Source organism: Festucalex cinctus, chromosome 5, assembly GCF_051991245.1.
Source record: "Festucalex cinctus isolate MCC-2025b chromosome 5, RoL_Fcin_1.0, whole genome shotgun sequence".
NCBI classification, from domain to species: Eukaryota; Metazoa; Chordata; class Actinopteri; order Syngnathiformes; family Syngnathidae; genus Festucalex; species Festucalex cinctus.
This window is the reverse complement of record NC_135415.1, coordinates 16,027,258-16,054,734: the sequence shown is the minus strand read 5'-3', so window position 1 is coordinate 16,054,734 and position 27,477 is coordinate 16,027,258. Positions and strand designations below refer to the sequence as shown.

Here is a 27,477-nt window from a genome sequence, read left to right as displayed (position 1 = left end):
TCCCTCTTGTCCCAAGAGAACCAATTACATTGTATGTTTGCCCCCAAAGTCTCTTCATGAAGCGCACAAAGAATAAAAATATCAGGTGAGGCGGAGAAAGATGGTGCACACTATTGATTGTCTCACTGTTGCATAAGCCTCCAGCTGACAATGCTTTGCCGCTGTCTTGTTTGCATTGTGCAAACAGTGAACTCAACAATGGTTTGGGATGAAATCTTATATTTAAACAGTGTTTGTAATTTAAACTCACACAGCCCATGGACATACATGCGGCACTTAGCTACATGTGGTGATTCGAGATTGAACAGCAAAATTGTATCTGCAATAACGCCTACAACACAAACCTTGTATTCAGTGACCGACTGAGCCTTAAATGATATCAACTATTTTCTTATAATACAGTAACCCCCTCCTCCATCACGGTTTCCCATTTTGCGGTGCTATTCCATGGCGTTAAGTCTATTTTGGTCTATACTTGCATTAAAAAAAAAAGAAAAAAGATGCAATTCCACTTTTGACCACTAGAGGATCGTACATATTTATTTTGCGACGTATAAATTTGAAAGAAGAAGAACGGAACAGGAAGTTATTGTTCAGCACTGCAATTTTTTGTTGTTGTTGTTAAGTTTGAATGTCATACACTGTAATCCTGCTTTTTAGGTGTAACAGAAAGTGACGGCGGTAGGTTCATTTTATAATATACATTTTTGGACATGATTATTGATGTCTATTGTGAGATTAAAAATTAAGGTTATTATTTTGGGGAAAAAATAAATTTCTTTACTGTAAGCATAGAAATTGGTACACTACACTGTTACAATATGCGTCCTCTGTCAATATATTATGTGTTTCAAATATGTTTTTATGACTGTAGAACAATCTTAAATACATGTCGTGAATGCTATAAAAGCATTCCTATAAAATATTTTAAATAAGATATTTCAGATTTCACTTATTAGAGGGGCAATCTGGAATCTAACCAGGGAGGGTGATATATTTATATAAATATGTACTATTATACAAAGCTGGAAATGTCATTGAGCCCATTTTTGACGTATCCATTAACATCCATCCATTTTCTGTTGCGCTTGTCCTCACTCGTGTCAAATGTGACCTTGAATCTTGCTTCCCTTAAAGTCCTGTAAGACAAGACAATGAATCAATGAGTATTCTATATGCAACTCATGCAAACCCTATAAACCAAGGTCATACTGTTGTATCATTAATAGCTATGATATTCCCATCAAATCTTAACATTTAACAACCATAATGAAAAAAAACAAGTCAACCACTTATTGTAATGCTATTAAAATAAATTCTTGAAACAATTAAACAATATTAAAGTCACTATAAAATATATGCTTAATGTGGGCTAGCCGGTCGCAATGAGTCGCTCGCGTGCAAGCTAAGAAGCTTCTGGACACTCGTTCGTCGGCAGCGTTACCTCCTCGCTTGGCGTTGTCGGTGTGTGGGTCTACATCAGGGAAAGTCAACTGTGGCTCATGCTGCCTGACAATTTCTAACAACACCAAACTGTTCGGTAAATTGTGACAACCAAAGATGTATTTTCAAGCTAGCTGGGTAGCTAACAAAGTTACAAGATCTTAGATAGTTGTTGATAGTTGTCTCTTAAGGGAAAAAAATATATATGTTGTTGAGGTGGACTAATGCCAGACTTCAAAGTGCGTCACTAAGCACTTTTTTAACTTAAGTTGTGAAAAGCAATTTATAAAGTATATTGCCCCAATTCAATACTGAATAAGGTAGTTCTCAATCTTGTCACGTTTCAGCAGTCCAATCAATCAATCATTATTTGTATAGTACTTTTCATACAAAAAAAAATAAAAATAAAAATTGCCACTCAAAGGGCTTTACATATCGTAGTTTAAAAACTAGTGTTGTTCCGATACCATTTTTGGGCCCCCGATACCGATACCCAGCTTTGCAGTATCGGCCAATACCATACCGATACTTACGGCTTTTTTTTCCTCAACATGAAAAAGCTGTTCTGCCATTGGCTCAGAACATTCAAGGGCCAATAGGATATCTTAGATCGGCATGCAGTGAACATGTCACATATCAGTGAATGTCGTGTACCAGCAAGACACAAGATGCTGCATCCAAAATCCTATATTAGCTTTGGAATGAATGGTATCGGCATGTTACTTGTGAGTAGTCACCGAAACCGATAGCACTGTTTTAATGCAGTATCGGCGCCTCTGCATCGGAACAACACTATGAAAAACACCAAACTTAGCAACGAAAACGCTATATCAGGGAGCCATCTGCGCCATGACAGGGCCAAAGGCTGCGGCCGCAGACCCAACCCCAGCTTCTGTCGCAGAGGTCTACCTCTCAGGGAACATTGGGAAAGTAAAATTATCCATCCATCCATCCATTTTCTTGACCGCTTATTCCTCACAAGGGTCGTGGGGGGTGCTGGAGCCTATTTCAGCCGGCTCTGGGCAGTAGGCGGGGTACACCCTGGACTGGTTGCCAGCCACTCACAGAAAGTAAAATTACCAGACTATAATAATTTTTAACAACATATGACCAAGCTGAAACTATAAAAAAGAAAATACTAAAAGAATTTAAAAAAAGATGACTAGTACTATAAAATATTAAATGTTCAAAACATAAATAATAATAGACCCAACAATGTAAAAACAGGATTTAAGCCTGTTCTTAAACACATGATCATTCTCTGCAGGTTCTCCGGTTGTCTACAAACCTGTAAATATGTATTTCGAAACAATCCTCTAAATTCTCCCTCACAGGGTGTTTCAATTACAAATGACCTTGACGTGATAATGATGATTAACAGTCCCACAAGTTTGACCTTTTATGTTAGTCGGTGCAAGTTGCTAGCACTGTGCTCCCTCGTCACTAGTCAGTTATCAGCCAATTGGCTGTTGATCCTACTACATGGGCTTAACCCTCATAATATCCTTGGGATCAATTTGACCCCTTTCACCCATGGGGTCAAATGTGATTTGAGGACATCAGGAGGGTTAAATCAACTTCTGTTGTTTTTTGGCAGATGGCAACCATCTCTTGGTGCAGGTTACTGCCACCCACGCTGAAGCAACGCTGCAATGACGTTGAATTGATCCTTTGAAGCTGGTTGAAGTGAGCTCTAGTGAGGTATGCCTGTTCTCACTTCATATGATGATCTACGATTCCCTCATTCCCGTCGACAAGTTTTAGTTAAATTGGTTTGCCGTTCGAAATATCCGAGTAAACACAGACCCTCCAAACTAAATGATCTCAGGTAGCTGTTTTTGTAGGCGCTGAATTCTCATTTCCCCGAGCTCTTCAACATGGACAGATGTTCAACTAGCTCTAATTCCTATCAAGGTGTTATTCCACTCAGAGTAAAGTACCGTGACAGCGCGCCGGAGGCAGAGCTGTTTTGGCCCCGCGCAGCCTTGAAGGTCAGACTCTGAAAGGCAACTGATACCCCTGACTGCAGCTCTTTTTGCTTGTCTTCCGTTTGGGCAAATGGCAAGACTCAGGTGATCAAGTGCCATCAAAAGGCCAGACAGCAGGAAGCCAAAAAAAGAAAAAGAAAATCCTGTCCGAATTGTCCTTTTGGTTTCTTGAAATGCAGGGAGTGCCCATTGAGTAAACCAGTTATAAAAACACTATTCATCCAACCATTGTTTTATTGCTTGTCTGACTTGAGGCAAGAGGCAAGGTACAGTACATCCTAAATGACAAAACAACCATTCACACTCATGGACAATCCAGTCCAATAAACCAATGAAGAAAACCGGTATTGAAATATTATTATTCAAATTTGAAAAAAAAAAAAAAAAAAGTTGATTTATGTCTCCAAAAAATGTAAGGAATAAAAACCCAAACACATATCTGTCAACCTGTCTCCCCGGAGGATTTACAAAAGTAGTTATGCATTCAAAACATTTTTTGAACAGGTTGCCTGTTTTATGTGTATGCCAGCATGTGCACAAAGAAGTGTTTCCATATTCATAAACTGAAACAGCAGTGGGTGGTGAGATGTGGGTTCTTTTTTTTTTTTTTAACATTACAGAATTTGGGAGAAGTTTGAGGGAGATTCGGCGTAATTTAATCAACACGAAGTGCCATTTCAATGTTAATGTTTGTTTTTTAACACCTGCTACATTTCTCTCTCGAAGGTTTAATGAAGTCACAAATCAGTTTGACCTCGTTATTTCTTTGCTATCACGAGTATTTGGCTGATGTTAAATTATTCGAAATTATCTGGCTGTTTTAAGTTCATGGCCATCTCCAAAGGCAAAACTTTAATATTTGTTACCTAACTAACGAGTAATGCTATGCTACAGCTCTTACAAACCTATCGATTATGTGAGCTTATAGGGAGTACAGTGGAACCTCGGGTTACGAACTTAATTCTTTCCGTGACCCCGTTTGTGACCCAGTAAAATGATCCGCTCCAACCACCAAACTAATTTAAATGTACTTTTCCCCCTTTTTAATCAGTGTCATTAAAAATAAATACAGACAGTAAACCGGGTTAGTATAGTAACATGAGGTTCCACTGTATTAATTTTTGTAAGCTAGTTTAAAAGGAACCTTGACGATAGAGCTCTCTTAAGTTCAATGTTGAATGAAGTATTGAGTATTGTATCAATATGTGTGCTGCATATGTTCTGGACTAATGTACTTCCTCACATCCATGTATTGATGAAAACATATAAGCAACATAGTTTATATAATATGCATGATTCTATATGGGCAGTCTCAGCATACTGGAAGACTGACAGACTTAACATTAAGTTGGCTTTGCATAAAACCAAAGTTTGAAACGTCTCCATGACCACAATGTATCCCACAAGAGCTCAAGTTGAGAGAGCAAAGATTAAGTTAGATGTTTGTTTTGCTTTTTCTTTGCCGTTCTGAGAGACGTATTTTTAGGAGGACGTGAAACCGAATATCCATCTAGCAATCCATTTTCTATAGGGCTTGTTTGGTGGTGAACATCCTGGCCTTGTCCCCAAGCGATTCATATTTACCAGGTAGATACATTTTACACCAGAAAACTAACTATTTGTAAAACGTTTCAATCTGGTGACAGTTTGACCTCTGTTTTTGATGGTTTGTCAACATAAACAACAAACTCGTTTACGCGATGGCATAAGAATAAGCTTTCAAGGTGGCACAAGAAGGCAAGATCAGTTACTGCCACCGTTACTGTTTGTCATTAGTTTGGTCTACAAGTGTAAGTGATCTGGTCTGTTCTGACTTTCATACAAATTCGGGGCAGGTGGAGTACATCGTCACCAAAGGAATGGAACTTTGCCGAAAACAGAGGATGTCGTATTTTTCAGTTTCTGTGCTTTCCCATGGGAACCATAAAATTCCCCTGAACATATTTTGTTCCGCCTAAGTGATTCTACTGTATTTTTTATGTATTCAACAAATAAATAATTGATACAATCCTTTTTGCCATTCACTGTGTAGGAATTAGATCCATTAGTGTGACCGGAAGGCTGTTGCAGGATTTATGAGAGTGCGAAGTCCAAAGATCAAACCCAGGGTTTGATTAAAAAGCAGGGCTATTTCCCGCAGAAGGAGGCCGTGTTGCAGTATTGATCCGTATGTTAGATAACTACTGGCAATTTGTGTAACGAAGGACTTCTGCTGCCTGTAGTGCTGTAATCACAAGCCTCTCGCTGACGTGCCATTTCCCCCTGTCAGATGAACGGCTCCGAAATGCGCACAGACAAGCGCGGCCGGCAACTTATGAGGTTCCTTGGCATTTGCAGGGCGTTCATCTTACTCCCCTTCAACAAATCTACAATCAATTTGTACTCGGCCCCACTCTTTCCCTCTCTTGTTTCCAATTAACTACCGTCGTTCAAGGCTCCATACAGTTCAGCTTTGGTCGGCTCGCTCTTCTCGAGAGGTTGTGCCCTTTCAGGTGCGCTCCAGATCAAATGTCAGCCGCTTGCCTCACGATGAAAAGCAGACAGTCCGTCATGCTTTTCATACTGGACCTTGTTCTTGCTCACCTTTTATGTTATGTTCTAATCTGAAGTGAGCCGTTACTGAGTCACTCAGACTTAAAGTGGGAGCTTTAAACTGTCTGTCTGACCTGGCAATTGAACATTAAGTAAATGATCTGTGGGGGGGGGGAGTCGTATCTTGTGGATTGAGACCAGAACTAAGAGATAAGAACATGTTACTCCAGACATAAAGACAACGCAAACATGGTCAAGTGGTATTTAGCTGTTATGCTGCACACGATTGCTACCAATGCAGCATCAGGGGTAACTGGGGGTTCAATATCTCGATCAAGGACACTTTGACAACTCACAAACTAGGGCTGCGCAATATATCGAAAAAATATCGATATCGCGATATTGGCCCTTGCAATATGCATATCGCAAAGGCACGCAATAAGTTTTATATGGAATTTTATGCTTTTTATATGAATTTGACCAGTCAGATGCTAACTAAAATGTGCATTGCTATTCAATAGTTGAAAATTATCAAGACATAATTACAATTAATTAACTAAGATTACATGAAGGTTGCTTATTTTGCCCCATGAAAAATGTTTTTCTTTCATTAGGTAATAAAAATGTAATTTCTTGAGGTACATGTTAAATATCGCAATAATATCGATATCGCTATGTTCAGCAAGTATATCGCATATCGCATGTTTTTCCAATATTGTAAGGGAAATCAGTCCAATTAATTATTAAATCAATAATTGTTAATTATTAAATTAATAATCAATTGGCTCATTAATTGAAGGAGACTCAAACTTAATATTTAAATTAAGTTGAGCTTGCCTGCGGAGCACCACATCTCTTTTTGATAATTTTATCAGGATAACAGATGAGAACCTCGTTGAATCAGTCATTAAAATGAAGGTTGTGCCCTTACTCCAATTTTGTGAGTTCTTTGTTCAGCTTAGAGGTCACTATAAATTGATGAAACACACACACACAGTAAACCAGGTTTTGAGTTTTGTGCACGTTTATTCTCTAACCTAGGTGGGATAATCTACTTAGAATTTAAAGAAGCAAAAATAACTACTATGATAGGAAATGAAACGAGAACTAAAGTAATGAAAATAATCAAAGGAGAAGAAAAGAAGAAAAGAGAAACGGTCTTAGCCAAGGTGATGGATTTCTTAAATCAAACCAACATGGGACCCACAATCAACCTAGTTTGCACCAATTTGTACTAGGGCGAAGGCCTGCAAAGTTGCACTTACAGATGTGGTTGGTCTGAGAAGCAGGACCCTGGATGGAGACTCGCCAAGGCCGTTTGAAGAAGGGATGAAGAAGGTTCAGTTCAGAAGAGGAGCAGAATTCGTCCGGCTGGCCAGCTGAGCTTCACGGGGTCAACCTGCTGGCCGGGAAGAGGCCCTTTTTGGTTGAGGCCTCAAGGGTGCCTGGAAAGGCACCGTCCGTTTGAGCCTTGTGCAGGGACCAAAAGCAGCGTGTTTCGCCTCGCCGCGCCTGTCGCAACACGCGATGGCTTCTGTGCGTTGCCGTGTGCTGGAGGTTAAGCTAGCTGGGCTAGCTCTTTGTCTGGCAGCAGGAACAGAAGGGCCAGGGGCCCAAGAGAGAGGAGCCAAAGAGGGAGCCAAGAGAGCGAAAAGAGAGAGAGCAGCAAACAGGGAGCGTGCTTTTAAATTGGGAGGGCGGCGGCCTCCACACCAGGGGTCCGGTGAGACCAAAGTGGAAAGTTACCAGCTTAGAGAGGGTTTTGGTAGACTAATCAGATTGAATCTGGATCCCATGTTTGTTGAGATTCTAAGGTCAGAATTCAACCAATGCAACACGTACAATTGAATACCTCAAATGAAATGTTACCTAGCTTACACTGTTAAAACGTGCATACACATGAAAGTTTAGTGGAGAATCTGCCACTGCAATGGAACATTTTCATGACATTTCATGGAGTCAACATTTCACAAATGGCAAAAATAGCATTTCATAATTCATTGTTCTGTTGCAAAATAAGAAAGTCAAGTTTCTAAGAAGGCTTTTACTGTTCTGATTTGTGTGTGTGTGTGTGTGTGCGCTTGTCACCCCGGGTTTTCACTGGATGCGGTTGCGGTGCGGTGCGTCTTGACTGCGTGCTCCGGACGGGTCAATTTTTTTGTCAATCCAAACCGGCTCCGCACAGCTGCGGTCCGGCAGCTCCGTCGCCGCCCACTTCCCAACGTGTCTCGCGGGACCGCGCGCGCGCGATCATGTGGCATTTCACAACGAGAGGTGGACTTCTTTTGATTTAACCTTTTCTTCTTCTTCTGCTATGAGATAACATGCAGCATCCTTTTTTTGGTTGTCCTTGTAAAGTATATTAATAACGAGAGTCGGGTCAGTGCCGGTCCACTCTTTATTTCTGTCTTCCCCGTCCGGCTGCCGCTCAGTACGGCAAGCGAGACGGGCACAACAAGCAATCGCGAACATCAAACTCACAATACATTACAGTCCTTATAAAAAGGATGTGCCGTGTCATATATTATTTTGTGGTTTTCCACCTCCAATATAAACCTCTCCTCGTCCATGTTCGCTGGTGTCTAAACCGTGAATGAGCACATGGCCCGGCGACGCCCACGTCACGTTTTGCTGAAAAACTTGCGAAATAGGAGCTGGCGAGTGTTTTATTCTGAAAGGTAACCGGAAATTTATTTTGAAACTGCCTCGGTCTTCCTGTCCCGCTCGATGTGTTTTGTGCTAGCTTGCCATTTGCCGGAGGCCTACCGCTGCGGCGTCCGGCAAAAATAGAAAATAGGTCTATCCTTGCGGAAGGCTTGCGGCACGCCGCAGGCCTTCCGCAGTCGACACGCAACGCACCCGCAAGCGGTGTAAACTGCACCATTCGAATGAATGGAATCTAATTGCTTGCGTCGCCGGACCGCACCGCAACCGCACCGCAACCGCACCGCAACCGCATCCGGTGAAAACCCGGGGTCAGTCAGAGCATGTGTGGCTGTTTGTGGGGGATGTTCTTGTCCTCCCCACCCCCCACGGTGGCATGTCCAGGCCACAGGAGTGGAATTCCTTTGGAACTGAGGTTGCAAAAAGTTACAACCGGACGATAATCGTTACAATATCGTGCAGCCCTATCACAAACTTTGGTTTGGGAGACGAATCTACAACCCAAGCCATGCCGCCTCAACATTTTGGATACCATGCATCAGGCAAAACATTTAAAAACACATAAATATTGGTGCTTTAAAGTAATGCCTTAGCGAGCAACCTCACACCGATTACAGTTTTGTTTTTTGTTTTTTTTACTGATGGTGATCGTGGAAAGTCATAGTAATTCCCTTCTTAAGATTCTGCCTGTGCAACTCATCATTTGCACTTTTAGCATAGTATGCTGTGCGTAGAATAGGGAAGGAAAAAGTGGTCTAACAGCAGTTAGTCCTTAATGGTTCTGTTCTTTCTTGTCCTCTCCCCCTGCTGTGATAGAGACATTTGGCTGAGGGAGATCTGGGGAAATAATGCCGCCGTTCGTACATTGCGGCTGAATGAAAACTCGTCAATCATGACCAAGTTGACACGTTGTAAAATGCATCATTAATGGCTTAATGAATCACAATTTAAAAGGTGTTGCCATCTCTCCCACCTTGCCATAGCCATAGATGTGCATGTCACTTTCATTGATCTGGCCTGTGTGTGTTGATGTATAGTCTCAATCTAAGTGCACTCACTGTGGGCCGTTATGGATGTTGTCCAGGAAGGACATTTACGCTGGCTTGCCTGCGTCTCAGCTCCACCCATGTGCTTTAGTGCTTGACCCGAGTTTTCCTGCACACAAAAGGGGACAACCTGCTATTAAAAACACGACAACGTAGTTAACAAGACAAGCATTTGTTTTTCTAATGAATCCCATAGCAATAACTGTATACACAGACCATTTGAATGAGCCTATAAATTGTGGTTCTGAGGTTCTGGGTGGAATGTTCTTTCTGTGCTTGTATAGTTTTCTCAATTCTTTTGTTGATAAGCTTGTGAAAGGAGTCAATGATCAAACCGAGAATGAGTTCAAATTTGTAATAAACAAATAGCAACGCCATCCACTCAGATGATCTGCTCTTCCGGGATTGATCCCTTTTGATCTGCCTCTGTCCACATAGTGTGGGGATTTTACATATGTAGTTGAATTCTTTGACAATTCTGGATGCTGTCAGAATACTGATGGAGAATAATGAAGAAACTTGTGGACGCAACTTCCGATCGAGAAAAAAATGGCGCACCCTCTCCCTTTACCTCCGAGCCTTTATAGGGCTGAGGAATAAATAGCTATTGTTATTTCTTCATGAATATGCAAAAGTATCCGCTTACAGAACATCAATCTTGTCTCTCTAGCTGGGGTCAGACCAAGAAACCAAAGATTTGTTTGCCTGGCAATAAGAAGATCTTTTAACCTATCACTCCCAACCAGGGTTGTCAAACATAAGATCCGCGGGCCAGAAACGGCCCATCGGGGTGTCCAATCTGGCACTAATATCAACTGTTGTTGCTAATGTTGTCATTCTGAAGTTCATCTGTTACTTGAGTATTTGAGGCAAACATTTTACGCTAATGTTTAGTTAACAAATGTCAGATTATTCTGCTAAAACATCATGAATGGGAATATTTTAAGGATGTATTATTTGCACAAAAAAACAACAACAACAAAAACAACAACAACAACAGCAAACAAATGGCAAATATTTTGACCTATTGTTTTAGCTCATTAGGCCATGGAAATTGTTTTGACCCACTTGAGATCAAATGTTTATACTAGTGTTGTTCCGATACCGTTTTTTGGCTCTCGATACCGATACGGATACCCAGCTTTGCAGTATCGGTCGATACCGATACTATACCGATACTTAATTTTTTTTTTTTCCTCAACATGAAAAAGCTGTCCTGCCATTGGTTCAGAGCATTCAAGGGCCAATAGGATATCTTAGATCAGCATGCAGTGAGCATGTCACGTATCAGTGAATGTCGTGCATCCAAAATCCTATCCTAACCTCTGCCGATACCAGTATCGGTATCGGAACAACACTAGTTTATACAATATACTCTTTGTTTATGTGTACAGACTTTTTCGCACCTGGATGTTTCTGCCACTAGTGTGATGTATCTGATTGACATGAGTTTCACCTTTAGATCATAAGCAGTCCAGTGTGACAAACTGGGACTGGAATGGGCCAGCTGGTCAACTCTTAATGTACTATCATAGTTAAACATAGAAAGCTAATACATGTACAGTGTTGAATCTGCATAAATACACCACATTATCCTGACGTCAGGTGTTAATAAAATGGCTGGATTGGGCTTCAGATAACTCACAACCCAAATTAGGACGGGCTATTGGATAACCACATTTGGCTTGAGAGGGTTATTACTGCTCCTGTTTGCAAATTGACCACTTTTTATATCTTTACAATTTGGGCAAAGTCATTAAAAGAAGACCCATTTAGATGTAAATAGATCAGGAGACTGCCGCATTCCCCTCTTACAGCTACTGCCTCGAGTTTTAGATCGACAGACCCCATGCTGAGTGTGTATGAAATCCTAAAATGAACTGTTGAGAACTGTCATGTCAGCAGATCTAGCCCATTTCTATTTGGACATGACTGTCTCTGGTGTTACTGATTGTTCCACCAACAGGTTATTATTGGTCAGGAGGGTCTAATTAGGGACTTGGTAGAATAAACCTCAAGCTGCTGTCTCATGGGTGAGTGGGGTTCTCGAACGTTAGTATCAGCCAGAGACTTGTACAATTAAAGATGTTCTTCACTTGAGCTTCATGAAATCTGCAAGCCTACTGTAAGCAGTAGGAGTCACTTGGCCAAGCTTGGGTGACTGAAACTGGATCTATAAAATGTAGATGTGTAAAATGAAATAATCTACATTAACACATTTGACGTTTTTTTCCGTCAATGGCAGTGAATGAGTTAAACAGGATATATAAAATGATATATAAATTGTGTGATATCTTCTGAGGAATTTCAAAAACAGACATGTTTCCATGTTAAAAGAAAAAACAACAACAAATGACTCAGAAGTGAAGAATCCATTCAATTTAGAAAACAAGACTTATTATGATTTTCTCGCTTATGTCTTTCAGTCGGTTATCTTCATATAACCTCAGACGACTTGCAAAACACTGCATGAAGCTGCAGTCAAATAATGAGGAAAACACTCCCCAGGGGGGCATGCCCTTGACCCCCTCTGGTTTTTGCTAAGCTCCTGCATCCTGCCGTGTATTGATAGATAATGCTGGCTTAATTCCATGAACGACCCTGCTGAGAAGCGGTAAATACCTCACCAAAACAAAGTTTCAATAGCAGCATCAATGTCATAGCCCGGAGCTGTGAGCACTTATTTGGGTAGCTGCATGACCCAATTTAGTTTGTGTGTCTTTTAATCCAATAGTGTTTCATTGGGTTACAGCATTTTAATTTTATTTTTTTTAACCCGCGACAGTGACTTTGAAAGAATCCTCTAGCTGGTAAACACTGGTTGTTTTATGGGGGGGAAATGCAACATGTTGACCATCACTTCTTTGTTTATTATAAATCTAAATGCTAATATTCTACTCTAAATACACAAAGGGGGTGTAATTGCCGTATAGAAAAGCCTAGATTAAAATTCTAAACTACCTCACTTTCCAAATAACGTTTTGTCTGCTTTATCACGAGAGTTACTTTGCAGGCAACGTGCATTTTTCAGAAACAATTTTTGTCACTTGAAAATGGCTCCGGATATCCTAGTGCCAAGTCATGGGGAATAGGGAATACGCAGCTAATAAAAGATTTACTCATAATGGGTGGGCATCTGGAAATCAAACTATTTCTATACGGGTCCATAAACAGTCAATTTGACTGACATCACATCACGTTACATGAAAATAAGTCACATTGAAAATTGGGGGTGGATTTCAGATCTTTTATTTGCAACGTTCTTTTCTCAAACTGCTAAAATCAAGGAATCAACTGATGTTTAAAAATAAAAATTGTAGAGTACCAGCTGGAATATAAACACAGCAGGACTTTAAATTACATTGTTCGGCTTTTGTTTTAATCATTCCATAAATGTTGTAGTTTAAATAAATACATATTTGTTCTAGTTAGGTCAGTATTTAATTATGAAATTATTCAATTACACTGGCTCATAGTAAAAGTTACCACACAATAAAAGTCTGCAATAGTGAGGATGTCATTTTTTCCCCCATTCATTCCACATAATACAAAGGCATATATATATATATATATATATATATATATATATATATATATATATATATATATATATATATATCCATCCATCCATCCATCCATCCATTTTCTTGACCGCTTATTCCTCACAAGGGTCGCGGGGGCTGCTGGCGCCTATCTCAGCTGGCTCTGGGCAGTAGGCGGGGGACACCCTGGACTGGTTGCCATATATATATATATATATATATATATATATATATATATATATATATATATATATATATATATATATATATATATATATATATATATATATAAATTACAGTTTCCTCTGTATTTATCATTCATACCATAGACACAACGTGTAAGCTTACTAATTAGTTTACCACACCACCTTGTTGTTCTGCATCCTCTCTGGAGTACATAAATAGCAGCTAGCTCACATCAGGTCAAACCTGCAACAGCAGATCAAGTCGCAATGCATCATAATTTTAATAACCCAAACAACTGAATTTCTACCGGGGTTTCCCCATCTCTTACTCAAACTCATCTGGGTTTGAATGAAACTCTCATATATGTAAGAACTGTTTTGACAAAACTGTCAAAATGTCCTCCCGCTGTGCTCAATCAAATATGCCTTTGTCACATCTCTGGAGCATGTTATAGGAATGATGTGTGTTGGTTCTGCCTGTCATATGTTTGTCATGCTCTACAGGAAGTTTTGAGAGGGAGGAAGTTACATTCCCTGGGAACATATGGCAAAAACTCAAACAGCATGTGCAATAATTTTATAAATACATAAAAATCACTTGCAATGTCATTTTTTTCGTACAGTATTGAAGTCTTGTGGAGTACAATGCAGCTGTGGTGCTTTTATAAATTATTAACCCATAAACATAGAATATAATCAAATCCTAACTGTGAATCACATTTGACAAGCTTTTATGTTTAAATAAAAGTAAAAGTTCAAAGAGGCGATTGACTGCTGAGATGCTGTAAAAGTTCAAATGAACCCAACAGGGATGATGCCGTCTGTAGAGAGAATCTGCAGCTTAATTTCATCTCACCAATACTTGTTGAACCCCTGGTCCAATGTGGCAGCATTATAGGGAATTTAATAAATAATAAATAGGAGTAAATGGCCAAAAGATCCTTGGAACTTTTCAAGATAAAAGTTGAAATGCTGACTGAAGCAGACAGATCACTGCTCCTCCACTTTTTGATGAGCGCCAACTTTTTCCTTTGAAATTTGAAATAAATCATACAGACGATTATGCTTTCAAGTGTACGTCGTTGGATTTAAAAGACTGTCCATAGCCATTATTTCTAACGAGTCTTATTTAGACGCTCAGGGATTATTGCTGCGTTAAAGCAAAAATCCCTAAACAGTTTCAAGTCTCTGTGTGACTAAATGGCCAAAGTGCTTGTCAGAAAAATAAAGGCCTTTGCGCTTATAAAATATGCTGTTATTATACGTTGTTTATGACCTTGTATAATCTTCGTGTTTTATTAAGATGACAAGAAAGTAGACGTTGTTACGCTTTGTCTCTAACTTTGCATTGTCAATTTGCTGTATGACAAAGCAAGATGTGTGTGTGGTTGCTGGCTGTTGGGGGTTTCCAGTTGCATTCAGCATCTGATTATGGATGAGAGTGCAGGTAAGAGAGAGCACAGCAGGTTATAATGGCAAAATGTTTTTTGTGAGTGGCAGATATGGCTGTGGCTGGAGCGAAAGGTTCTGGGACTAGGAGATTCAGATGATTCTGGGTGCAGGGTCCAGACAGGCCGAGGACATGCTGGACACGGTGTGAGGGAGGCAGACCGAGAACAAAAGGCGGACAGTTCCCAACAAACAGTCTGCATTCAAGTGGGAATATTCTATCAGCTGGATGCAGAGGACCAGACAAAGAGCATTGGTGATCAGGCGACAATGAAGGGAGTCAAATGTCGGCTAAAGTCTGACGCACTCTGGATCATTCTGCTGAGCAAAAAAAAAGTCGTTTGAAACGGTTTGCTCAGAACGTAGCTTACTGAATGGTTGTCGGTTTTATATGTGCTGACCAGTCGAGGGTGCACCACACCACACCTTTAGTCAAAAGTCAATTGGGATAGGCTCCAGATCTCTATCACGCTGAACAGAAACTAGCCCAGACGTTTCTATTTAGTTTAAGATTAGATCAGTCACATATTTCAAATCAAACACTTTTAATTGTGTCAAATCCATACTTGATACTGACTTTCATATCGGTCAAAACATGATCACGCTACGGCCACCAGTAGTAAATATAAGTGGGATCCGATTCTGAAATAGCTGAGTTAAAATTGTTGTGCTCAAGACCACATTTTCCGAGACCACGTCAAGACCAAAACTGGGTCAAAACCAAGACCATAAAAATCCAGTTAAGAAAACAGGACAAGGTTGAACACTTACAGACCCACTTACCTTATGTGTTTTTAAAATTGCATTTAAAAATGAACACTTTATGACTATAAAGAAATAAGTCCCCCAAATCAAATGAATGGTCCAGAGAAATCACTCCCGTTTACAAAACCAGATTTTGATTGCTATCTAGGTACTCTCTATAGTCTGTATTAAGTCGAAAGAAGGTGTTTGTTGTTTTAGCAAGTGCTTCTCCTAATCACATGAATGAAGATGAAGAATTGCATGTTAGTGCTGGTCTCGACTAGTCTTGACGGCAAAAGTCCAAGGCAAAGACAAAAAGTCGTCCCCAGACCGGTCTCAAGATCAAGACTGATCTTGAGTGTTGCAACTTACAACTGTATAAATCAGTACAAAACTTTACCATTTGAAAGTCTGGTAATTTATGACAAATAGTCATTCTGATTTCAAATGCTCCAACTGTCAAAATGTTCATCAAAACTTTGATGGGTCACTTTTTTATGCCAAAGTCAAAACTATCGAAATCTAGTCGAAATCTATTCTTTGGCAATCATATTCAAGACAGGATGGCCAAAGTGGCTGAGGTCAGCATTCAAGTCAAACTGCCCAGTGCCCACTTTCCAATGCAAAATCTTAAGTTTCTTCTCAAAGAGTTCTGTCTGGTATTTTTTGTCCAATAGAGCCATTACAGTTTTCAAGACAATTATTATAAGTCAAAGGAAGAATGTGAACATTTTTGGTTGGGTTAGCTCAGGTCATCACTGGCTCGATTATTATTATTATTATTTTAATATCTTGCAGTTCTGCAGCAATTCTCCCAACTCAATGTCAGTTTAGACCTCATTTAAATAAACTATTCTTTCGTGCGCTCATAATGCGAGCGACTTTCTTGTTTAAACTAACAATTATTTTTAGACGTGCGGTTGAGCCTCTTCATTCCCCGTGTAGCGCATTAGATGTGACTGCGGCTCCGGCTCGCACTAATATAATGTCACATTGATCCGTCAGCCAGAGGCCCTCGGAATCTGGGACACTTTCCCCATCCCAAAGGCATGATTAGTGATTACAATTTGACGCCACATCAGTGCAGCAACTTGTGGCTGCTGCTGGTTGAGCTTGAAAATCAACGCTGAGGGCTCACTGGTCACCAGATGCAACTGAAACGGCACGAATTTCTCGAATAATCCAAACAAAAAGGACATCATTCTTTATTTACATGATAGGAAATGTATTACCCTGCCAACGTCAGTGAATTTAAACGATTTCCTCCTTCTGGCTATTCTCTCTGAATGTTTTAAGAGATTAGGCGTGTGAGGAAACGGTGGTGACACGCGTCTCTCATGTCTAACACTAACAATGTACGTGGGTTGTACACACACACACACGCACGGACATCAGCTGACCTCTCATGCATCACCGCGCTAATTGTGTATCCGACCTCAAAGGAGCGAGGCGGACCTGAGATGTGGTGACAGGAACATCCAGAGCGATGCATCAAAAGACGCGCGATGACACGTTTATGCCCCCAGGTAATGATCTGCGACATATGAGCCACTTCCACTATAGATTTTATCGTCCCCTAATCAAAATGATGCCCTGAAGGCGATTTGTATGGAGGACCAAAACTGCCAAAATTCAAAATAAATAAATGACTAAATAAATAAATAAATGATTTAAAGTGAAAATAAAAATGAATATAAAAAAGTATAATTAGAAAATTATCCATCCATCCATTTTCTTGACCGCTTATTCCTCACAAGGGTCGCGGGGGCTGCTGGCGCCTATCTCAGCTGGCTCTGGGCAGTAGGGCGGGGGACACCCTGGACTGGTTGCCAACCAATCGCAGGGCACACAGAGACGAACAACCATACACACTCACACGCACACCTAGGGACAATTCGGAGCGCCCAATTAACCTGCCATGCATGTCTTTGGAATGTGGGAGGAGACCGGAGTACCCGGAGAAGACCCACGCGGGCACGGGGAGAACATGCAAACTCCACCCAGGAGGGTCCGAGCCTGGACTCGAACCGGAGACCTCAGAACTGGGAAGCGGACATGCTAACCACTCGACTACCGTGCCGCCCCATTAGAAAATTATATAAAATATATATGTATAAATGGAAATAAATCCGTTTTTAGTTTCACTTTCGCATTTTGATTTGTCAGTACGGCCCAAAACAGCCAGAATTCAAAATAAATAAATGACTAAATAAATAGATAAATGACTAGATAAATAAATAAATAAATTACTAAAAGTGAAAATAAAAACAGATTTATTTGCATTTTTATATATATATATATATATATATATATATATATATATATATATATATATATATATATATATATATATATATATATATATATATATATATAGGGCGGCACGGTAGTCGAGTGGTTAGCACGTCCGCTTCCCAGTTCTGAGGTCTCCGGTTCGAGTCCAGGCTCGAACCTTCCTGGGTGGAGTTTGCATGTTCTCCCCGTGCCCGCGTGGGTCTTCTCCGGGTACTCCGGTCTCCTCCCACATTCCAAAGACATGCATGGCAGGTTAATTGGGCGCTCGGAATTGTCCTTAGGTGTGCGTGTGAGTGTGGATGGTTGTTCGTCTCTGTGTGCCCTGCGATTGGCTGGCAACCAGTCCAGGGTGTCCCCCGCCAGCTGAGATAGGCGCCAGCAGCCCCCGCGACCCTTGTGAGGAATAAGCGGTCAAGAAAATGGATGGATGGATGGATATATATATATATATATATAATTTTTGAATTATATTTTTTTATATTCATTTTTATTTTCACTTTTAGTCATGTATTCATTTATTTATTTATTTATTTATTTATTTAGTCATTTATGTATTTTGAATTTTGCAGTTTTGGTCCTCCATAATGTGTGTGTGTGTGTGTTTTTATTTTTTATTTTTTTGACCAAGCCCTAGTGATATTTAATAATAATGGTATGAATAAGTGTAAAATTAGCAAATCTTTTAATTCCAGAAGTGCTTCCTTCCTTTTCCCTTCCAGATCTGCTCAGAAAACAATCAGAGGCAACAACTGTAAATGTTAAAACCTGTTTGATTTTTACGCATGTGGTCAACATGTCTTTGGCGAAGTCTTGGATTTTGTGTTTGTGACGTGAACAGAGACAAAGCAATTAGAAAGCGAACATACCTAACAGGTTATGTTTTGCTGTGCTATGTTATGTTGTTAGTTATTCTCCGTTATGTGTGTGGCGTGTTAGTCATGTGGAGTGCAGTACACACTAGTACACAAGCAGTTGGAAGCTATTCAGCAGAAAAAAGAAAAAAAAACTCGAATAGTACTCGTAAGTAACGTGCAGTCCTTCCCTCAAGGTCAACTTTTGACAAAAGTGGGAAAAATATTGTAGAGTGTTGTGACTGTGTTGAGATGAGCAGCTGCGGCCTCACCTATACCTATTAAAAAATAAAAATAAATCTATACTACACTGAATTTCTCCAGAATCACACTTAACTCATTCATTGACGGAAAAAGTCGTCAATGTCAAAGCTTTTGCTGGACTGGCAGTGAATGTGTTAATATCTTCATTTAGACTTTATCTAACTTTGAAAAGCAAAAAAAAAAAAAAAAAAAAAAAAGTCCTTGTTAAAAAAAAAAAAAAAAAATCATCAAAAATATCAACAACAAAAGCTCACAGGCCTTTGTGAAATTTCAGGTCACAGAATTTTTGAACGGACCTCAAACGGTCTACTTTTTCATCATGCATGGTGTTGCTGTTCATATTACCATTTCAAAATGCTTTTAATATCTGCCCTCGTCTTTAATCTGCTGGACGTTTCTGTTCATCTCATGCGCAATCTACTTTCTCACCATGGAGACTCAAAATCAATCCAAAGCACCTTTACCATTGCTGTTTAAACTTTTTTTTTTTTTTTTTACTCAAACCGCTGCGTCTACCACAAAGGATGTGAAGTTCCACTTTGAAAAATGTTGAAATAATAACAGACAGGATTCTACCGTCTGAGCCAAAACAGTGAAAAAGTTGAAAATAATGCGTGCATCCATTTTTTTGTCCTCCATCCATTTTATTTGTTAGCTGTGTACTTTGTGGTTGAGCCTCCCCCTTGGGAACACAAATATGACTGAGGCCGACCATTCTACCACAAAAATAACTTATTTATCAAATATCTTTGGAGAAAACCCCAGCGGTATTAAACTCTGAATCTTCCAACACTAACACTTAAATTGTGGGCTTTTAAAGCCTATCACAACGCAGTCTTGTTTTGATATGACAACATTTTAAAAACTCATTGCAAGTGGTTTGTGTAATTTACATCACTATGTTTTCTGTAGTGCTTCTCTTAATTTCGGTCTTGTCCCAGCTGACATTGAGCAAGACCCAGGAGAGAACCAGGACTGGTTGTCTACATACAGACTACATACAGTAGAACCATCAAGCAATTGACACCTATGGACTAGTCCAAGCCACTTCATCTGCTTCTATTAACTCATTTGCTCCCAGCCATTTTCACAGAAGCAATCCCGTTCGCTCGCTGTTTTACTAGATTTTGACTGATTTTGCAAGGCCCACAGAATATTGTGTTCTATTTCTATAAAAACATGGAACCAATCAAAAGAAAGATTAAAGTCTCTTCTTTCATCAGGAAAAAAAATATATATATATTTCAATCTGTTTCCGTTTGCAGCAATTAGCATTAGAATATTGCTAAGTTTAATCAATTTAATTTAATTTAATTAATTTTCACAAATCTATTTAGAATTGTGAGTAATTGAGCTTTTTTTTCAACATAGCCCTGGTTGAGCTCCTTTGCTCTGCTGCCACCTGCTGGCCGTTTGTGTAATAACTACCATTTCTGCAAACGTTCTTTGCAGTTGAGAGGCTGCATTAAAGCCTTCTGTATGATCTAGCATAAAAAAAAAAAAAAAAAAACACACACAAACCCCCCCGTAGAAATACATCTTTGGGACACATTTAAAAAACAAAACACAACGTATTTAGAAGTTATTGGGAGCAAATGAGTTAAATATCATACAACTGTGGAGATTTACCCAACCAACAGAGTGTCCAGATTATTTATCTGTTTTTTCAAAGCAAATACACCAAATTTTGCTGACATTTAAAGCAAGCACTTTGTGTGCTGTAAAAGCACCACGCAAAACGCTGAATAAGTGTGGAGACAAAAATCACAAAACACAATGATGCACTTTCCAATTTTACAGAATTTGTCTGCTTTATTTCCAAGGAAGAAATTGGTGGATCATGAATCACGAGCCCACAAAAGGTTGTCCTCCCTCCCACGGGAGGCACACTTTGAAAAGGAAATGGATTTCCAAGTGATATAAAGACATACCTCAAGGTACAGTATACACCACTCTCCCACACGCATGAGAATAGTCTTTATCTAAGGTGTAAAATGTTTTACTCTACTGTATGAATGTTGAAGTCATCTTTCACTGAACATATGTTTTGCTTATTATTGTATTCATATTCACACATCATGGACAATTTATAGAATGTTTAATTTGTTTTTGTTTGTTTTTTTGCATGTGCGAGGGAGCTGTTGTAATAAATGTACTGTATATATATTTTTTTTATTTCCATCTACCTCAGTTTGCTCTATATCTTATTGATGTTGTTGTATTTTGTTTCCCAATTATGCCTATTTCGTTTCTCTCGTTCTCTCGTTTTAATTATGCCCATTTCAAATCACCCTTTGTTTGGTTGTTGTTTTAAATCAGATGTTAGTGTTCTTCACTATATTATAGTAACAAGTACACAACTGCTTTGCGCCGCCGTGGAATTCAATAATTTATAATTAAAGTAGTCATTATCATGAAAATTTTAATTGGCTGCAAATAAATGAACAAAACAAAGGTCAACCATTTCCATGTGACATCGTCAAAATGTGTTTTGCCCTCGAGATGTTTATAAATGCGATGGAACAACAGACTTTGAATGTGTGTAAAAGGAATCTGATATGGCTTGAAAGAAAGCAAACTCACTGAATTAATTCCAATATTAAACATTCACTAAACGGCTTAATAAGGCTCTCTGCATGCTATTACATTGTCATGGTTGACTGGGGCACTTGACTATTTTTAGCCTCTGTGTTTTAACATTGCCAGTGAAAATGTCAGCTCTGGGACAACAACAAAAAAAATAGGCAGAATGGTGTGAGAAATTGTGTGAAATCTCATTAAAAGTTTTTCACCAGTTCTTGTTTATTGTGAATACTTAAAAAAACGTGTAAAAACGTTTTTAATACTTTGTCTTTCACTCGATTTTTTTTCTTTTTTCCTTTAGAGAATTTTAATGCAAAAGCACACGGAAAGATTTGATGCAGATTCTGACATGAAGAAGTGGCTTAAAGCAGTTATTTCAAAAGTAGTCATTAAAAAAAAAAAAAAAAAAAACGGCTACCAGGTGGCAGCAGAGTATGAGAGCAACCAGGGCCATGTTGCAACAAGCTCTTTTGTTACCCCGGGTTTTCACCGGATGCGGTTGCGGTGCGGTTGCGGTGCGGTGCGTCTTGACTGCGTGCTCCGGACGGGTCAATTTTTTTGTCAATCCACACCGGCTCCGCACAGCTGCGGTCCGGCAGCTCCGTCGCCGCCCACTTCCCAACGTGTCTCGCGGAACCGCGCGCGCGCGATCATGTGGCATTTCACAACGACAAACATACAGAAAGTCTGTGCTCAACAGAGAAGCAGAAAGAGAGGTGGACTTCTTTTGATTTAACCTTTTCTTCTTCTTCTGCTATGAGATTCCATGCAGCATCCTTTTTTTGGTTGTCCTTCTAAAAAGGATGTGCCGTGTCATATATTATTTTGTGGTTTTCCACCTCCAATATAAACCTCTCCTCGTCCATGTTCGCTGGTGTCTAAACCGTGAATGAGCACATGGCCCGGCGACGCCCACGTCACGTTTTGCTGAAAAGCTTGCGAAATAGGAGCTGGCGAGTGTTTTATTCTGAAAGGTAACCGGAAATTTATTTTGAAACTGCGTCGGTCTTCCTGTCCCGCTCGATGTGTTTTGTGCTAGCTTGCCATTTGCCGGAGGCCTACCGCTGCGGCGTCCGGCAAAAATAGAAAATAGGTCTATCCTTGCGGAAGGCCTGCGGCACGCCGCAGCTGAGACGCAGTCGACACGCAACGCACCCGCAAGCGGTGTAAACTGCACCATTCGAATGAATGGAATCTAATTGCTTGCGTCGCCGGACCGCACCGCAACCGCACCGCAACCGCACCGCAACCGCATCCGGTGAAAACCCGGGGTTAGTGTTTTCACCAGGAATATAAATATTGATGAAATTCAGCTATATTCTAATTCTAATTGCTGCAAAAACGGAAACAGATGGAAACATACTTTTTTTTTGTCCTAATGAAAGAAGAGACTCTAATCTTTCTTTTGGTAGGTTTCATGTTTTTATAGCAATAGAACACAATATTCTGTGGGCCTTGCAAAATCATACAAAATCCAGTAAACCAGCCAGTGACAATGGCTGGGAGTGAATGAGTTAATAAAAGAGTTGCGGTGGCAGCAGCACTATCTAAGGAAAGATATTCATGATCAAAAAAATTGTTAATTGAAATTATTGATACCATGAATAGTTTATTCAGTCCGTCTTTGTTAAAAGCAGTATACGTCGACACATCTCAACACACCCACCCTAAATCAATAGTGGTATCTTTCAACACGTGAAAGCCCTTGTCAAAGGATTTAGTGGGTAATGAGGGTGCTCGCTCCTGACGGCTTCCCCTGCGCGTTGGCGCGCGGTGTAATGAATTGCGGGAGTCAAGCGGGAGGCCAAGCTATTTACCCCGGCTGCATGGCAACCGCTGGCCATGGCGAAAACAGCTGAGGCTCCAGTAATGAGCTGACAGCCGCGCTGTTTACAGTCTCATTGACACTCAAGGTGGAGAGGCTCGACTCCATCTTGACGGAGTCTCTTTTGGCGTGAGTGATGCAGGCACCAGTGATTCACCACTGCAATGACGGAGACAGACTAAAAGCCATGGACTGATGCTTCATCATTCTCATACATCTTACAATAGTTTATTAAATGCAAAACACATATGAGGCGTGTCAGAAAAGTTCCAGGACAGGCTACAAAGTGCACATTTTCCCTCTCAAAGTAATCCTCCTAGAGTGTAACACACTTTGTTCACCTTCTATGCCACGCCCCCATGAACTCCGGAAGGATTCTTCTGGGATCCTTGGTCGTCAAGGTCAATCGTGACGTCATCCCTATCTTGAAAATGGGTTACATGAATGACACCTTTGACCTTGTAAAAGAGGGGGGGGGGGGAATCCCACAGAGCCAGGTTGGGTAAGTCGTGAGGTTGCTCCATCATGGCGATCTTCTCAGCCAGGAATTGTCAGATGCTCAGGGCGTTGCGAGCATAGGTTGGGGTTTGTTATGCACTGTATACTTTTGTGAAACGAGTCCTGGAATAGGCCGGTTCAGTGGTTGGCACGTCCGCCTCCCTGTACTGAGGACTCGGGTTCGACTCCAGGCTCTGGCCTTCCTGGGTGGAGTTTAGATGTTCTCCCCGTGCCTGCGTGGGTCTTCTCTGGGTACTCCGGTCTCCTCCCACATTCCAAAGACATGCATGGCAGGTTGATTGGGCGCTCCGAATTGTCCCGATGTGTGCTTGTGAGTGTGGATGGTTGTTCGTCTCTGTGTGCCCTGTGATTGGCTGGCAACCCGTCCAGGGTATACCCCGCCTACTGCCCAAAGCCAGCTGAGATAGGCTCCAGCACCCCCCGTGACCCTTGTGAGGAATAAGCGGTCAAAAAAATGGATGGATGGACGGAGTCCTGGAATTTTTCTCACACGCCACAATGGGCTCTATTTTCGTAGACAGTGCACCTGTGCCATGGCACAAATGCCGGCGTATCCTGATTTTTGAAATCAGCACAAGCATCACTACGAAGACTCTGCACAGCTGCTGCTCATCAGCAATTATGTCTTGTGTATTTAAGCTTCTGCTCCTGTCGTTTCTCGGACTATTCGCTTGCTCATGCATCAGTCCAAGATAACCTCGATTCCTAGACATTGTTTGCGACCGCGACTTTGATCTTGCCTTCCCGTTTTGGTCCTTGTAAGTTCTGGAAGATTTTTGTTGTACTTTGCCTTGATGCCTTTTTGTACTGGCTCAAGTGTGTTTACGGTTCTGCTTGCCAATTTGGCAGACCGCGGCCTGTGCCAAGCTGAGTGTTCCGGCACTAAGTGTGTCAGAAAGTCAGTTTAAACTTAAGGGTCTAAGTACTGGCGCAGCTGGTCTAATGTGATTTTGGGTGAATTTGATAGGGCCTCAGGAAAACAGATTCTGAGTTTTGCCGATATGTGTTGGTAAGAGAGCCAAACCTGCTTGTAGAGTCCAAATTAATTGCCTTTTTCATCAACTGTAATTGTCCCTTCAAAGAGACTTGTTTTGTGTTTGACTGTGACTTTATTAACTCTGCTTATAGCGTTTAACATCTATTCACCAGTGTGCTACAAAACAGTCTTTAGTTGTTGTTGTTAATGCTCCTCATTAGTGTAATGATCTTTCTGGAAATTGCCATTCTACCCTCCTGACTACCTCCATAGTAATGTGAATTATAAGTTTGGGCAAAATTAAATCAATAGGTGAAAAATCAGGTTAACAGATTCAGGAACAAAACAGGCATGATTAGTTTCAATTCATTCAAAAATAACCAAGTTTAATTCAAGGTTTCTCTGACTCGGCATTGCCTCGAAATTGCCGTAGTTCATGACAATCAGTAGTTACATTAAAAATTAAAATACTAATAATTCTGTTTTCTCAAGTAGCAATGTTCATCTCAAGATCAATTTTGTCACAAAGGTGGTTAAATTGACAATATGATATATTTGAGCCCACCAGTAAGAACAACCGCAAATCTCATGTGTGAGTGCAGGCTCATCCTTCTTTAATGCGTTCTATTCCAAGACGGGCGTGTGGGGTGAATGCCTCTCCGACGACCTTCCTTGGCAGCTAAATTCTTCCACAAAAACCCTCCGTGGAATTGCAAAAGAGCTCGCAGCAGTCAATGTGAAATTCATGTTCAGTCTGATGCAACTTAAGCTGTCGTCTACAAAAACAGCCACTTTGTCTTTGATTTTATGAGAGTGCACGGAGCAATTATTGTTTCTATGGAGGTTTGTGCATTTGCTACTTCGTACAAGGGCGCATGGAGAGAAAACATTCATCTTGATGGTAGTAATTTTAATTTTAAGGAAAGCAACTGATCACATTTTGTGAATTGTGAGACTTGGGTTTTAAAATATGTCAGCAGTAGTGATGTGTCGGTCACGAACGAATCGAGTCTTTTGAACGGCTCTTCAACGTTAACGATGGGAACCGAGTCTTTATCGAGAGCCGTTTATAATCTTTTTAATCAATTGCAAGTTCAAATAAAACCAAACTGAACACTTATGATTAAAGTAACAGTCCAATATGAATGTGGTGCTCCCAATGTGGTAGCCGTGGCTAACGTTTTGTTTTGCTAATGCTAACGGAGTATTGCTGTTTGCTAGTGTTGCTATTTTGTTGACGCTGGAGATGTGTTCTGTGACTACATAACTACACACTTTCATAGCAGCATCCAATTACGGCCATGTTTGAGCATGACGCTCTTGGTCAGAGAAATTGAGGGTTGGGTGGGGATGAGATTCATTGAGGCTACGTTCCTATCTTGCTAGCAGTTCTATCACGGTAAACTTCTCCATGGTGGCCTTCATTAACTGTGCAGGTGATGTTTTAATGAACATTTTACCATTTTTAACAGTCATACAATTATAAAAAAAAGATGTTTAAACACTGTTAGCATGAAAATGACCTGGAGGCTTTCACATGAGATTCCCTGGTAATATGATTTCCAAGAGCATTTTTTTTTTCATCCCTTTTGTTAAGATAGTAAGAAAAGTGATTTCTCAGTGGAGAATAGCGCCAGCTTGACCTTAATTTCGTGGTGAATAATGCATGACTGACAAATTTAGGTGATGCAATGGGTGCGTATCTATGAAGGTTTACAAATGGATGAGGAACCAAATTGGGATTTTTTTATTTTTTGCCTTGTTTGAGTGCCCTTTTAACACGCATTAGTTTATATTGAGTAGTATTGGTCAGATGCAATTGAAGTGTAAAGCTGTTAAATATTCAGAGTGCATACAGCGGTTTTTATAACTACAATTTAGTGCATGCTGCGCGTGTGTGTAAATAAATGTGGGCTAACATTCAGAACCCACTGGGTGAAGTCTTGTTATGGACTTTCTCTAATGGTCTAAAATGTAAGCCTCTGGTTCATAGGCCCAATTGCTCGGTCACTGGTATCGATCAAGTGCACCATTAATGACATTGCACCCAACATATTACCACCATTCAGCCCAAATGCACAGTCGACTGCACTAATCACCACTTAAAAGGAGTCTCAGCTTGTTGGAGCGTTTCCACATCCTTGCTAATTAAATGACTCACAGAGATGACATTTTATTGATGTTATGGTAGGTAATTAATATAAATGTAATTTAACAAGTAGGTTCTTATGTGAAATGCGCAAGAAGGATTTGCTAGATTACATTCATTAGGATGTTAATTATTTCAATGATAGGCAAAAATACTTTGAGTCCCAATTAAGGTATAGCATTTGAGAAGGATTTTTAGCAAACGTTTGGTATTCTGGTCTGGACCAAAGCACATAGTGTTCACACTAGATTTTTTTTTTTTTTTTTTTAAATTGGATCAAAGGTTGCCGGCTATATTGGACAGACCCTGGGTAACCTGCAGTATTTTGGCGTTTCATGATCAGTCAGCTTTACGGTCCGTTTGCAGCCTGCATGGAACGGCTCAGTGTCAAACAGGTCTAATACAAGCATGTCTCCCCAACA

At 40.3% G+C, this 27,477-nt stretch overlaps 1 long non-coding RNA gene across 2 annotated transcripts; it reads left to right on the top strand.

The window, feature by feature from the left end:
- Nucleotides 1-605: 605 nt before the first annotated feature.
- Nucleotides 606-21,493, top strand: LOC144019718 (uncharacterized). 2 transcript variants are annotated; one of them, XR_013283748.1, is made up of 3 exons: nucleotides 606-681; nucleotides 3,041-3,144; nucleotides 20,827-21,493. It is a non-coding gene; the product is annotated as an uncharacterized LOC144019718 (long non-coding RNA). The 2 variants fall into 2 exon arrangements; XR_013283747.1 differs by lacking the exon at nucleotides 20,827-21,493 and adding an exon at nucleotides 14,901-15,045.
- Nucleotides 21,494-27,477: the final 5,984 nt, after the last annotated feature.